This window comes from Globicephala melas, chromosome 2 (genome assembly GCF_963455315.2).
Source record: "Globicephala melas chromosome 2, mGloMel1.2, whole genome shotgun sequence".
Classification (NCBI taxonomy): Eukaryota; Metazoa; Chordata; class Mammalia; order Artiodactyla; family Delphinidae; genus Globicephala; species Globicephala melas.
Window position 1 is genome coordinate 113917698 of NC_083315.2, and position 13760 is coordinate 113931457.

At 41.9% G+C, this 13760-nt stretch overlaps 2 non-coding genes across 2 annotated transcripts; both read left to right on the forward strand.

Moving 5' to 3' along the window:
* The first annotated feature begins 1804 nt into the window (after positions 1 to 1804).
* TRNAR-CCU (transfer RNA arginine (anticodon CCU)) lies at positions 1805 to 1877 on the forward strand. The gene has a single exon. It is a non-coding gene; the product is annotated as a tRNA-Arg (tRNA).
* A 1692-nt stretch (positions 1878 to 3569) lies between these two features.
* TRNAK-UUU (transfer RNA lysine (anticodon UUU)) lies at positions 3570 to 3642 on the forward strand. The gene has a single exon. It is a non-coding gene; the product is annotated as a tRNA-Lys (tRNA).
* Positions 3643 to 13760: the final 10118 nt, after the last annotated feature.

Sequence of the window (13760 nt, forward strand, 5' to 3'; positions counted from 1 at the left end):
AATGAAAAACTACCCCTTACTTCTGAAATAGCAAACTTGGAGATGTACTAGGACATGGCAGGTCCTTGTTCCTGACGATAAGGGTGAATGGCCTTGAAGGACATTTGAAGATTAGATGTTATCCTAAGTGTGTGTACTAGTCAGTTTCCAAGACGGCCCCCAGTGATCCTTGCCTCTGATAACAGCTGCTCCAGTCAAAATCTGATTGCTTTCTCATGGAAGACCCCAAGCAAGAGTTTCCTGGCCAAGCCCTTTCCAAATTCCTGACCCATACGTGACTGCAGTTGTTTGAGGCCACTACATTTTAGGATAATTTATTACCGATACAGTACCTATTGAGGTAAGGTTAAGTCATTGAAGGTTACTAAATAGAGAAGTAAGTGGTCAGACTTGCATCTTAGAAATAATTCTGCCTGCGAGGTGGAAGTTGGATGAAGGAGGTGGATGCTGGGAAACTAAAGGCAGGACACTAGTGAGGGAGCGATCATACCATCCAAGGATGAGGTGGTAGGGACTGAAACTGCATGGCAATCAAGCTGGAGGTTAGAGACACAGATTGTTAACCAAAACGTCAGAAGCGGAGACCTGACTGAAATAAAAAGTGTTTATCTGTGGTTTGTTAGGACTGCATCAGGGGAGACACAGATTCTAGAAGCACTTGAATTGTGTTTGGCTGTACAACAAAGTGCGAGAGGCTTACAAAGGCAAAAACTGCAAGGTTACAGTCAGTTAAATGAGTTTTTATCGAGAACTGTAATTTGGAGCTGGCAAGAAGTAAGGGTGCTTATTAAGTAAGGATTGGATGGGGTCTGAGATCGTCGCACAGTTATAAGGGGAGACCCTGAGACCATAACGTTGCAGCTGGCAGATGTTGCTCTGAAGACAGCTGGTGGTGTCCTTGGGTCTGCTATAGTTCAGTAAAGTTCAGGTTCTCAGTGGTGCAGAGACTGTCTGAGATCAGATCCTCAATGGCTCCCCAACTCCATTTTTGTATGCCTGAACTGCGATTACTCCATTATAATTTCTACTTGTCATCAGGATCAAGCAGTGTTTATAAAAGATAGAACTGCCTCCATCAAGTGACTGATCGCCTGTGGCAGGAAAGGTAGAGACTAAAATGGTTTCTGTGTTGTTTCTTTTCTTCTAGAATCTTGCCATATTTATAGATTCCCCAGCTACTTGCTGAAGAAAGAGTCAGTCTCATGCTACTTCTCCATCTCAGCTCAGAAATCTCCCTTTGAAGGTCTCACTCTTTTATCCAAGATAAATGTATTTACCTCGTTGCACTTCGTGGATTTATAATAAGTACTAGCTATAAATATCTTCCCATAACTCGGGGGGTATGTGGGTGTTTTCCTTAAACTAAGTGTTCTTTAAAATATTTCGTTCTTCAAGATTTTTCTCACATCAGCGGTTTTCTATTTATTTGAAGAAACCCTAAAAATGCAGTCTGCATTTCATATGTTCTTTTAAGCTACTTAAACAATATTTTTAAGACATCAGTGATGTAATCTGGTTTTAAGAGCCAACTGACTTACTTTAAATTAAAACTTAAACATATGCCCATTAAGAAATTAGCCAAGAAAAAACAGTAACATTAATCTCCTAAGGTTTTGTTTTTTAAAAAAGGTTTTCTTTTTAACTTTGCAGAAATCTTTTGGGAATAACTAGTTTTTACTTTGAAGAAACGTTTATCGGAAGTTTAGCGATTCTTTCTATTTTAACTCAGGCTCTCTCCTTGGAACCAATGCATGCCTCTGGACCCGTTATGGCTTTGACTCTAAGCAAGGCTCTCTTGGGGACTTCCCTGGTGGTCCAGTGGGTAAGACTCTGCACTCCTAATGCAGGAGGCTCAGGTTCGATCCCTGGTCGGGGAACTAGATCCCACATGCATGCTACAACTAAGAGTTTGCATGCCCCAACTAAGAAGCCTGTGTGTTGCAACCATGAGCCTGTATGTCACAACTAAAAGATCCCGCATGCCACAACTAAAGATCCCAAGTGCCACAACTAAGAGCTGGTGTAGCCAAAATAAATAAATATTAAAAATAAATTAAACTAAACAAAGCTCTCCTTCTTTGCTCAGGCAGTACTGTGAGGGATTTCCCAGCTACCTGTGTGAACCTAAGAAACTATAACTCTTCCCTTTAAAAATCCCTGTGTTTGGGGCTTCCTTGGTGGCGCAGTGGTTAAGAATCCACCTGCCAATGCAGGGGACACGGATTTGAGCCCTGGTCCGGGATGATCCCACATGCCGCGGAGCAACTAAGCCCGTGCACCACAACTACTGAGCCTGCGCTCTAGAGCCCACAAGCCACAACTACTGAGCCTGCATGCCACAACTACTGAGCCCTCGTGCCACAACTACTGAAGCCTGCACGCCTAGAGCCTGTGCTCCGCAACAAGAGAAGCCACCCCGGTGAGAAGCCCACACACTGCAATGAAGAGTAGCCCTGTTCATTGCAACTAGAGAGAAAGCCCACACAGAGCAACGAAGACGCAACACAGCCAAAAATAAATAAAAATAAATAAAAAAATAAAATAAAAATCCCTGTGTTTGAGCTCATAAAACTCAATAAAAACAAAAACAAACAAACAAAGAAAACAAACAACCCAATCGAAAAATGGGCAGAAGACTAAATAGACATTTCTTAAAGAAGACATACAGATGGCCAACAGGCACGTGAAAAGATGCTCAACATCACTAACTATTAGAGAAATGCAAATCAAAAGTACAATAAGGTACCACCTCACGCTGGTCAGAATGGCCATCATTAAAAAGTCTACAGATAAGAAATGCTGGAGAGGGTGTGGAGAAAAGGGAACTTTCCTACACTGTTGACAGGAATGTAAATTGGTGCAGCCGCTATGGAGAACAGTATGGAGGTTCCTCAAAAAACTAAAAATAGAGTTGCCATATGATCCAGCAATCCTACCCATGGGCATATAATTCAAAAAGATACATGCACCCCTATTTTCATAGCAACACTGTTCAGAATAGCCAAGACATGGAAACAACTTAAATGTCCATTGACAGATGAATGGATAAAGAAGGTGTGGTACATATATACAATGAAATACTACTCAGCCATAAAAAAATAATGAAATAATGCCATTTGCAGCAACATGGATGGAACTAGAGACTATCATACTAAGTGAAGTTAAGTCAGAAAGAAAAAGACAAATATCATGTGATATCACTTATATGTGGAATTTAAAATATGACACAAAAGCACTTAACTACAAAACAGAAACAGACTCACAGACATAGAGAACAGACTTGTGGTTCCCAAGGGGGAGGGGGGATGGGGGAGGGATGGAGTGGGAGTTTGGGGTGAGCAGATGCACACTACTATATATAGAATGGATAAACAAGGTCCTACTGTATAGCACAGGGAACTATATTCAGTATCCTGTGTTAAACCATAATGGAAAAGAATGTGAAAAAGAATATATATATATATACGTAAAACTGAATCACTTTGCTGTACAGCAGAAATTAACACAACATTGTAAATCAACTATACTTGAATAAAAATAAATTAAAGAAAAAAATCCCTGTGGGGAATTCTCTGGTGGCCCAGTGGTTAGGACTCAGCACTTTTACTGCTAAGGGCCTGGGTTCAATCCCTGGCCAGGGAACTAAGATCCTGCAAGCCACACAGTGCAGCAAAAAAAAAAAAAAATCCCTGTTTTTGAATCATTTCAAAGAAACATAGAGCATAGACCACAGTAAGGTTCACTTCAGGATAAGCTGTGTGGTATGAGTCAGGGGCACTTGGGAAAACTCCCTTCCAGAGACTGCTTTTCCTTTGTTTTTCCACAGAAACTGGGATTCCATTATTAGATAAGCCTGATTCTGGCACTAATTCTGATGGGTGGTTCCCCCGCCCACCCCACCGCACTAAGCAATTCTCCAACATCAGCTGAGTGTCCTGCAATTCAACTCAATTCTGACACTATCTGCCCAAAGATAGCATCAGATCCCACAGGTTAAGGGCTCAGTCCTGCAAGACTGTCCCTACTTCAGATGCCAATCACAAGTCCAGGTTGTTACCTGTGCTTCTGACCCAACAGCTATAAATTAGAGGTTTCCATGACTCCCTTCTTGGGTTCGATTAATTTTCTAGACCAGCTCACAGAACTCAGATACCAGTTTACTCACTAGATTACTTGTTTATTGCAAAGGATATTAAACGATTCGAATCAACAGCCAGATATAGAGATGTATAGGGGAGGTGCCGAACAAAGGAACTTCTGTCCCCATGGAGTTTTGGGCCCAGCACAGTGGCATGTGGAAGCATTCTTGTTCTCCAAATCCCATCCTTTTGGGTTTTTATGGAAACTTCCTTACCTAGGCACAATTGATTTAATCATTGGTCACTGGTGACGGATCAGCTTCTAGCTCCCCTCTCCTCCCTGGAGATGGGGGCGTGGGACTGAATGTTCCAACCCGCTAGGAGTAGGCCAGGAGAATCAACCATATTCTCCTGGCCTACTGCCCTCAATCTGAGGTGAGGTCCAAAAGTCACCATTAACATCACAAAAGACACCTTGGTCACTCTCTTCACTTGGGAAATTCCAAGGGTTTTAGGAGCTCTGTGCTAGGAAAAGGGACTGTGACCAAATATATATTTCTGATTATGAATAACAATATCACAATGAGTCATTATTAGATGACTCCAGGAGTCCCTTACTAAATTGTATGTGACCTTTGTCAATGAAAAAATTAATCAGTAGTAGATCTAAGAAAGAAATGGAAAATTGTATTGGTGCCAACCTGAGGATTATAGCCTGGGAGACAGTCTTTCAGAAAGCTCTGAGGACTATTTCCCTCTTTAGAGGTCAAAGTACAGTTATCTTTGAGACAAAGGGCTATAGTCAATTGACAGTTTACACAATCCAGATTTCCACGTGGGTCTTGGCCCTTTATGAGATTAAGAAGGAAGTTTATCTCGTTTATGAGATTAAGAAAGAATGTTATCTCCTAAAGAGGTCTGGTTAAAGCAGATACACCACATGCACCAAAGGGAAGGGAGGCTGCCCAAAGAGGCAAAGAAAAATTTTATGTTTAAATTTTTCTTATCTTGCCATAAACTATGAATTTTATTTCATCACCTTGTAGAAAGGGATTTTCCGCTGCCTCCTAGGTTCATTCTCCACCCTTCTTCGCCCTGCAAACAAAACTGGTTATTCCTGCTGCTGGTCCTCTAGGGAAAAGTGGGCTTTCGTGTGTGTGTGTGTGTGTGTGTGTGTGTGTGTGTGTGTGTGTGTGTGCGCGCGCGCGCGCGCGCGTGTTTAGTTTTAATGTTTTTTTTTTGTTTTTTTTTTTGTTTTTGCGGTATGCGGGCCTCTCACTGTTGTGGTCTCTCCCGTTGCGGAGCACAGGCTACGGACGCGCAGGCTCAGCGGTCACGGCTCACGGGCCCAGCCCCTCCGCGGCATGTGGGATCTTCCCAGACCGGGGCACGAACCCACGTCCCCTGCATCGGCAGGCGGACTCTCAACCACTGCACCACCAGGGAAGCCCTAGTTTTAATGTTAAAAGGAATGTGACTGAATTTTAGACCCGTATTTGGTAGGAGCGACATATATTCATGACTGTGTGTAGCATATAATAGGTGCTCAATAACTGTGGAATAAATGAATGCATGGATGAATTAAAAGTGAATGAATTCTGGGTAACATTGCATTAGAAGATAAAAATTCTGCTTTTAAACACATGTATGAAAAGCAGTAATCTAGTTCACACTGGAAGTCCGGTTCGCTCTGATGGCCGACGAGCATGGGAATACCTGTTCTGGCTAGATCTTTGAAGGTTCCTCAGGGATTATCAGGAAGGGCTACTGGCCACGAGCAAGAGGAGAGCAGGGAAAGAAAAAGAATAGAAAAATCAAAATTTCAATTGATGCACAATTTTGTTTTTTAATGCTAATACTCTTTTTTTAAAAAAAAATAATTAGGCTGTGTTGGGTCTTCATTGCTGTGCGCAGGCTTTCTCTAGTTGCAGAGAGCGGGGGGGGGGGGGGGGGGGCGGGGCGGGGGGGCAGGGGGGGCGGGGCTCCTCTTCGCTGCAGTGCGCGGGCTCTAGGCGCACAGGTGGCTCGCGGGCTCCAGAACGCAGGCTCAGCAGCTGTGGCGCCCCTGCATTGGCAGGCGGATTCTTAACCACTGTGCAACCAGGGAAGTCCCACACTTCTTTTTTTATCTTTGTCTTTGGTATTTTCTTTCCATTACGGTTCAATAAGCTCAAAAAAAGCTTTAAATGATTTAAAGCTGCAAAGTAAAGTCACTAGATTTTTTTCCAGTTTTTCATTTTGAAATCATTATAGATTCACAGGAAATTGAAAAGCTAGTACAGAGACTAGTGTACGCTAGAAACTGTATACCCTATAATAAAATATATTTTTTTAATGTAAAATCCAGTTAAATAGTTTGGGACCACTTTATTCCATTTAATTATTCTTCTGAAATGCTGATTACTTTATTATTTTTTATAATTAATTAATTTATCTTTGGCTGCGTTGGGTCCTTTTTTAGCATTTAAAAAATTTATTTATTTAATTTATTTTATTTTTGCCTGCATTGGGTCTTCATTGCTGTGTGCAGGCTTTCTCTAGTTGCGGTGAGCAGGGGTTACTCTTCATTGCGGTGCATAGCCTTCTCATTGTGGTGGCTTCTCTTGTTGCAGAGCACGGGCTCTAGGTGCGTGGGCTTCAGTAGTTGTGGCTCACGGGCTCTAGATCACAGGCTCAGTAGTTGTGGCACACAGGCGTAGCTGCTCCACGGCATGTGGGATCTTCCTGAACCAGGGCTTGAACCAGTGTCCCCTGAATTGGCAGGCGGATTCTTAACCACTGTGACACCAGGGAAGCCCTGCGTTGGGTCTTCGTTGCTGTGCACGGGCTTTCTCTAGTTGCAGCGAGCGGGGGCTATTCTTCGTTGCAGTGCGCGGGCTTCTGATTGCAGTGGCTTCTCTTGTTGCGGAGCACAGGCTCTAGGCATGCAGGCTTCAGTAGTTGTGGCTCACAGCCTCAGTAGTTGTGGCACGTGGGCTCAGTTGTTGTGGCTCGCGGGCTTAGTTGCTCTGCGGCATGTGGGATCTTCCTGGACCAGGGCTCGAATCTGTGTCCCCTGCATTGGCAGGTGGATTCCTAACCACTGTGCCACCAGGGAAGCCCCTGAAATGATGATTACTTTAGTACTTAGGATCCAACAGAGTTGATCACATTTAAAATGGTATGTCAGACACACTTCTGATTAAGGAATCAAGATGGTACCAAAAAAAGTCATCACGCTCTCTCTTTCAGATGATAAGCCTTTAGAAAAAGGTCACTCAATGGGAAAGTTACAGAGATAAAGTGTTGTATTTATGGTGTTTCCAATAATTTAAGTCCTCTGTGAAACTATCAGCTGCCTGGCTTTCTGGAAGGTAACCAGTAGAGGGCACTCTAGGCATCAAAGGCTGCAGAAAAAACTCCAGGATTGCCAGAAGCCTGAATCGTTTACCTTCTGCAAGATACTTTCACCTATTATGAGCTTGCCTGTTGGACGACTGCAGAGTAGTTTTTTTGTGTGCGCATGTGATGAAAATAAAAAATTATGAACTCCCAAATAACCATGTTAATATTACACAAATAATTTTTTTTTTTTTAGATCCAATGTTCTTGCATCAGTGTTCCCTAATTATTCAACTTGGTTTTTGAATCAGTTACTTTTATGATATAGGATTCCTGGAGATAACCTACACACGATTATCAGGATTTCATAACCCTGAACACTCTTGCCTGAATCCATATACATTGCCTGAACCTAAGTACAATGCAGATCTATTTCTACGCCAGCTTTTTATTAACCTATAAAACACTGATGTGCTCCCAGCAGTTTGGCAGGGGAGCAAAGCATGCTCTTTTTTCAACTTTTATAAACAGTGTATAAAATAGGATTATAACTTCCCCATGAACATGCAGATACAACTAGAACTTCATCAGAAACAAACCAGCATGTACTTTACATGCATCAAATTTCCTCTGGAAGTGGGAGGAGAACTAATATTTGCCAAAGATCTAGCATACGTTAGGCGCTTGCTAGGTGTTTCCTGCACACGAGCTCATTTCAGGCTCCTATTGTCATGCCTACTTTATAGCTGGGGAAACAAAGGTGCTCAAGGACATCCAGTTAGCTAGTGGCAGGGGGAGAAGCAAACCCAGATGTTTCTGGCCTCGTGTGCCTTTTTTTCCCCCCGGGGAGCTACCCTGGTCTCTGTTCAGCCACTCTGCCACCATTTTCCCTGTCACTTTCTGGGACTGTACTTCATAGGCGGGTTCATTTTCAGTGATTCCCAGTTGTCTATGTTTTGGAATTTGCCTGTTGATCGAATATGCCATCTGTTGTTATGAAACTGACGAAACTGCCCCAAACAAGGGTAATAGAGGTTTAAAAAGAAAAAAGAACTTTTTTGTAGGGGCTGAATGTTGGGAGAGGGGGTTGGGCAAGGGCGGTGAAGGGAGACTTTTGTTTTTCAGTCTGTTATTTCTGTAACGTTTGAATATTTTATGATTCGAACATATTCATGCAGTATTTTTTTTAATAGAGAAGGAAAAAAAAGAAACTTTCCAGGAAAATATGAAAAAACAAGGTAGAAAGGGCCACAATGCAGTATATATTCTATTTTTATAATATATTTATAGTAACTTGAAGATAAAGACCTCTTTTGAGAGAGCAAAAAAGAAGACCAAAGTTTCATTATATGGCTATTCTCTTCTCTTCATCCCTCACACCCTATACTCAGAAACACAAACAAAAGCCTTTTATTGTTTCCTCTGATGGAACAATGATGACTAAGTGAATAAATCATCCAGTCACCAAAACTTCATTCCCAGTCATTTGACACCATTTAGGGAATACTATGTTGGAAATGTGCAGCTGTTCGAATCCCCACCAGCACCACCCCTTCAGATGAGCGCATCTGAGGAATAGGAAAGAAGTAGTCAATGCTACAGTTTCTAAATGAACGGTGGATGCTCCATTCAAACAGTTATACTGTTAATTTCAAGGGGAAAAGGGTGGAAATATGTTTCCTTCTTTCTTCTCCTTAACTCCAGCACATATTATTTTCATAATAAGTTGAAGGAAATAAAGTTAAATTTTTTAGGGTTAAATTTACAAACTACAGCTTGTTAAATTCATTCACGGTCCTGTAAACAACTCTAAAGTAAGGTTTGTACCAGGAAACTGAAGTACGATGGTGTTAAATTTTAGACACGAAAAGGGTTTAATAATCTCCCCCTGATGATTCAGTATCTGCTGAGAAGAGTTTACCGCAGAGAAACTCGACAATAGGAATAGTGTCACCGCACTTCTCCCTCCTCTATTACTCATACTGCTTTGAAACCTTATTAAAGCTGGTGCATTGTGAAAGCCCTATTTATTCTAGTTATTCTGGCAAAAATTCCCTTGTTAGGTAGCAAGAGCACCTCAAACCTCTTTTCAACTTTCAGCAGTCAGTATCCTACTTTCCCTTGTTCTCACCACCTATAACCTGGAATGCTTATGTATTCAGCAGTGCTTCCTGGGTGAGGCAAATTTTGTACATATATATTATTATATATACACATGTATACATATTGTGTGTGTACACACACATGTGTATATGTATATGCATTACACATATATGCATATACGTGTGTGTGTATGTTCATATGTCTCTCTTAAGAAACTGAGGGCCTACAGAGCAGATTTTCCTTTTGCCTGCCTTTACTGGTTTTCTCTCTGATCCTTTTAAAATCACTGAGTTTCTTTTTATGGCTGAGTAATATTCCATTGTATGTATGTGCCACATTTGTAGTGAGGTGGATGGACCTAGAGTCTGTCATACAGAGTGAAGTAAGTCAGAAAGAGAAAAACAAATACCGTATGCTAACACATATATATGGAATCTAAGAAAAAAAAAGAAATGGTCATGAAGAACCTAGCGGCAAGACAGGAATAAAGACACAGACCTACTAGAGAATGGACTTGAGGATATGGGGAGGGGGAAGGGTAAGCTGTGACAAAGTGAGAGAGTGGCATGGACATATATACACTACCAAATGTAAAATAGATAGCTAGTGGGAAGCAGCCGCATAGCACAGGGAGATCAGCTCGGTGCTTTGTGACCAGCTAGAGGCGTGGGATAGGGAGGGTGGGAGGGAGGGAGACGCAAGAGGGAAGAGATATGGGAACATATGTATATGTATAACTGATACACTTTTTTATAAAGCAGAAACTAACACACCATTGTAAAGCAATTATACTCCAATGAAGATGTTAAAAAAATAAATAAATAAAATAAAATCACTGAGTTACTGGAGGATAGATTTGTTCTTCACAAACTTTTCAAGGTAATCATATGTGTAAGATCTAGCTAACAAGCTGAGTGGATTTGCTGCAGTCATTGTGACTATGTTATGTTCACCTATTTGATATTTTTACTTCATTCTCTTGGTTCTCAAGATTTCTTGGCAAATATGCTTTGCAGAGAGCTTCTTCATTCATCAATTTAGGTGGCCTTTTGTTTTTAATAGTATGAAAATTTATTATTTTACGTAACAAGAAGTCCGGAGGTGGGGCAGCTTTGGCGTTGGTTAACTCAGTGGCTCAGTGCTGTCAAGGACACAGATTCTTTCCACTTGCTCCCTGGCCATCCCAACTGAACTGGCCTTTGTCCTCCCGTTTGTTCCTTCATGGTCCCCTCGGCAACTTCTCTTCCTGATAATTATTCTGTATTCTTTCTCCGGTTTCCTTGCCTGAAGCACTTCTGCATCAGGAGATCTGAGGTCTGGAGTCTTGCACCTCTAGCTTGCCCACCACCCTCCCCTCCAGAAGCTTACCTGATCTGACTCCAGCTGGTATAGCTCTGGGTCCCAAGGTCCCTCTCCTGGCCTGGTCTTGAGAATTAACTTGCACCTTGAATTTGAAACCATACGCAGCTAAGGGGTGGGACTCATTGTTTCCTCCTCATTACCTGGGCACCCCACCACCTGGCTCTTCTGGGTCTCCAGCGTGTCCTGCTGCTTCTCTGACCTGGAAGTCTTCCAGGGTTCATACTGGTCCTCCTCACAGAATGGTCTCTCCCCTGGGAAAGTCACCATCCTGTGGCTCCCCCTCTCCCTCCTCTGTGACTCCCTTCACCTTACCTAGGGAGAGATTCCGGTTCCCATCTCCAGGCATGGCATGTTGGGCTAGTCACCTGCATGTTCTGTCATTACTGTGACTTGAACATGCCCCGAGCTGAGTGCCTCATTCCTTCCCCACCCAGCCTTGTCAATGTGTAGCTGCTGTTAACACTTATTATTCTATTTCAATATGGTTTAAAGCTGAGATCTGAAAAATAGTGGGATTATATTCAGTACAACCCACTGCTTTAAGAAGCACATGGGCCAAAAATGAAGATGAAAAATTGCTGCATTTAGTTATGAGGTCCATTGATGTAAATGAAAATTAAGAGGAAAACAATAGCTCTAGCTCCAAAGGGCCTGAATTTCAGTGACTGGTTGAGACATGACAATTAAATGCAATGTGTGATTTTTTCCACTTTTTTTTCTTTTTGATATCTAGATTAAAAGAAAAAAAAACCTACAAAGGATATTGTTGGGACAACTGGGAATATTAGAATATGGACTGTATTTTAGATTATACTAGTGCATTAATATTAAATTTCCTGAGTGAGATTCTTATTCCATGTAGGAGGAATGTCCTTGTTCTTAGGAAATACATGTTAAAGTATTTTGGGATGAAGTGTCAGTGTCTATAATTAACTTTTTCTTTTTTTTAACCATAAGCTCTTTTTTTAAAAATTTATTTAATTTATTTTATTTTTGGCTGCATTGGGTCTTTGTTGCTGCACGCGGGCTTTCTCTAGTTGCAGTGAGAGAGGGCTACTCTTCGTTGCGGTGTGCAGGCTTCTAGTTGCGGTGGCTTCTCTTATTACAGAGCATGGGCTGTAGGTGTGTGGGCTTCAGCAGTTGCGGCTCGCGGGCTCCAGAGTGCAGGCTCAGCAGTTGTGGCGCACGGGCTTAGCTGCTCCATGGCATGTGGGATCTTCCCGGACCAGGGCTCGAACCCGTGTCCCCTGCGTTGGCAGGCAGATTGTTAACCACTGCGCCACCATGGAAGCCCTATAATTAACTCTTAAATGGTTCAGCTGAAAATAAAAAATTACAAAGCAGAAAGAGAGAAAGCAAACGCAGTGAAATTCAGTTGATAAATCTAAATGAACAGCATATGGTGTTCATTGTACTACTTGTAACTTTTCTGTTTGCAATTTGTTTGAAATTTTTCAGAATAAAAAGTTGGGGACAAGCAGTGACTGGTGGAGAAAATCACTCTTGTGATTCAAGGACTCTGCGTGTGTGTGTGTGTGTGTGTGTGTGTGTGTGTGTGTGTAGGGGGTATCAAGGTTTAAGTTTATATTTAGAAATGTCGGAGGTATAATCATTCAAGAAACAGATGTGATCATTGCCTGTTTAAAACCAATAACAGTTTGAACTGTTTTAATGGGTGGAAGGGCTGCTTAGGAATGCTTCCTGAAGACAGGGATTGCGTCAGTCTGCTCTCTGAAGGCCTATACCACTTGGCAGACAGCCCTGTTCTCTGGACATATGCCCCACAAAGGAACTGGGCTGCATATCTCAACTTCAGTAGCTGTGCTCAGATACAGGAATGGTTGCCTGGCTCTGTCCCATGGATTGCATCACCATGGGAGGTGGGAAGTAATGCATTGATCCTGTCAGTTGTCAGGCTCTGTTCTAGGCTTTCACATACATCATCTCTTACCATTGCACAGCTTCCCGGTGGGATAGAAATTATCATTCCCGGCTACAAAGGAGAAAACTTTTTTTTTTTTTGAAAATACAGTTGAAACTAGATATGGTTTTTATTTCCTTTTTTTTCTTTCCAGAAGAAAGGTTTTTTTAAATTTTATAAGTAATATTTTTACTGGATCAAAATCTGTAACAAGAGCTGCTAGTTGTTGATAGGCATAAAGTAGTCTGATTTATGTATATTATGTCACTTGCCTCTTGCTGCAACCTTGTAGGTAGGAATTCTTCTGAAAGAAGATTAAGTAATTCACCCAGCTCACTCAGCTACTAGGTGGCAGAGATAGAGCTAGAACTGAAACTCAGATCAGGCTAACACCAAAGTTCATGTTCTTACTTACAGCTGCCTTCTAATTATAAAAATGTATGTGTTTATTGTAAAAATATTTGAAAAATACAGAGTCTGAAGAAGAAATAAATTCCCCTGAAATCCTGTCTACCAAAAGAAATCGCCAGTAACATTGTTTTCAATCTTTTTCTCTGCATATATCTTTTGCATATATAATATATATATTTGCATAAATATTAAGTGAAAAGCAAGAGACAAAACTACACTGAATAATTCTACTTTTCAAAAATATGTGGGGTTGGGCTTCCCTGGTGGCGCAGTGATTGAGAACCTGCCTGCCAATGCAGGGGACATGGGTTCGAGCCCTGGTCTGAGAAGATCTCACATGCCGTGGAGCAACTAGGCCAGTAAGCCACAGCTACTGAGCCTGAGCGTCTGGAGCCTGTGCTCCGCAACAAGAGAGGCCACCATAGTGAGAGGCCCGCGCACCGCGATGAAGAGTGGTCCCAGCTCGCCGCAACTAGAGAAAGCCCTCGCACAGAAACAAAGACCCAACGCAGTCAAATAAATAAATAAATAAATAAAATTTATTAAAAAAAAAAAATACGTGG